Genomic DNA, 2,059 nt, shown 5'->3' on the forward strand with positions numbered 1-2,059 from the left:
AAATCTATAGAAAAATGGCTAGAAAAAGGAGACCATAACATGAAATACTTTCATAATAGTACATTGCATCATAGGAACTATAATAACATATCAAAAATCAAAGACAAGCAAGGAGAATCTATTGATAATCCAGATAGCATAGCAAATATCTTTGTAGAACACTTCAAAGATATTCTTAATAATTATGAAGCATCAAATAGAACCAAGCAGGAAGAATTGTTGAAAGCTATTCCCAAGTTCATCACACCTGATGATAACAAAATTCTTAACAAACCATTTATGCTACAAGAAATTGAAACAACCCTCTTTAATATTAATCTAGTTAAATCTCCCAGACTTGGTGGATTTCAAGAATTCTTCTTTCAACAATGTTGGTAGATAATAGGAGAAGATTTATGAAAAGCACTGGAAGCAACTAGGAATGGAGGGAAACTTCTGGCATAAATTAACCACACCTTTTTAACCCTCTTACCCAAGAAAAACAAAAGTGTAGAACCAAGAGACTTTAGACCTATAGCTCTCTGTAACACTATTTACAAGGTATTCTCCAAAACTTTAGCTAATCATCTTAAAATCCTTTTCCCTAAGCTAATATTAGAAGAACAAGTAGGCTTTGTACTAGGAAGATCTATCCTATATGTCATCTCAATCATCCAAGAAACAATCCATTCAACAATAAAAAATAATGAAGCATGCATGTTACTAAAAAAGCTTACGATAAAGTGGATTGGAGATTCCTATGTAGATCTCTTGAAGCTTTTAGTTTTTCAAAACAATGGATAAACATCATATTTCAATGTATTTCTACCCCAAAATTTTCAATCCTCATCAACGGGACACCAGAACGATTCTTCTATATTTCAAGGGGGATCAAACAAGGTGACCCAATATCTCCTTTTTTGTTTATCATTATGGTTGAATCCTTTGGTAGAGCAATCAAATCAGCACATCTCGAAAACAAAATTAAAAGAGTAAAAGTCACAATAATGTAGAAAATACTACCCACTAGCAATTTGTTGATGATACAATTCTTGCTGGAGTAAGTACTAAAACAGAGACAAAGAACTTCAAAATTATCCTCAACAACTATTCTGAAGGTTTGGGCCAAAAAATCAATGCGAAAAAATTAAAAAAAAAATTCTTAGATACAACAAAGGAAAGAGAAGATTATATATGCAATAGATTTGGATTCAAAAAGGGTTCATTCCCCTTCAAATAACTCGGAATACACTTGGAAAAAGGAAATCATAGCAACCAAGGCTAGAAACAAATACTAGAAAAAATAGACAAATAAACTGAAGCCTGAAAGGAAAATGGCTAACCAAGGTAGGGAAAGCAACAAAAATCAAAGCAGTGCTATTAGCCTTACCTACTTATCATCTTTCTTACCTACAACTGCCAAAGAAAATGAATCAAAAAATTAAAAAAGTTTAAATATTTCTTCTGGAATAGTTTAGAAGACAAAATGTAAGTGGCATTAATCAGATGGGAAAAGATGTGTAGACCTAAAGAAGTAGGAGGCCTAGGAATCAAAAACCTAGAATGGTAGAATGAAGCTCTAGGAGCCAAACAAGTTTGGAGAATGTATCAAGAAAGAGATAGAAAATGGGCAAGAATCCTTTACAATAAATATTTAGAAATAGAGGAAAGCACCTAAATATTTAGAAATAGCAATCCCCCCAAAGGCTCAACAGCATGGAACTTCCTAATGAAGTGTCACTACCTCATAACCAAATACATAACTTGGGATGTTGGGAAAGGAGAGAAAGCATTATTTTGAGAAGATTCTTGGAATGGACATCCCCCCCTCGAAAACTCGGGTTTGAATCATAACATCATTAATCATTTAAAGAACAAATGGGGATCCAAAGTTCAAGATTACATCACAGTAACTCAAACCTCTACGAAAACTTCCTGGGAATGAAAATCCTTATCCAATTGTGGCTTGAGTCACACAGATCAAGAGTTCCTAGAAGAACTTTTGAAAGATAGGTCAATCAAAGTTAATAATAGGGAAGATAGGCTAATATGGGCAGCATCCAAAGATGGAACTTATAAA

This window comes from Cupressus sempervirens, chromosome 8 (assembly GCF_028749045.1).
Source record: "Cupressus sempervirens isolate cs-2001-9-10 chromosome 8, ASM2874904v1, whole genome shotgun sequence".
NCBI classification, from domain to species: Eukaryota; Viridiplantae; Streptophyta; class Pinopsida; order Cupressales; family Cupressaceae; genus Cupressus; species Cupressus sempervirens.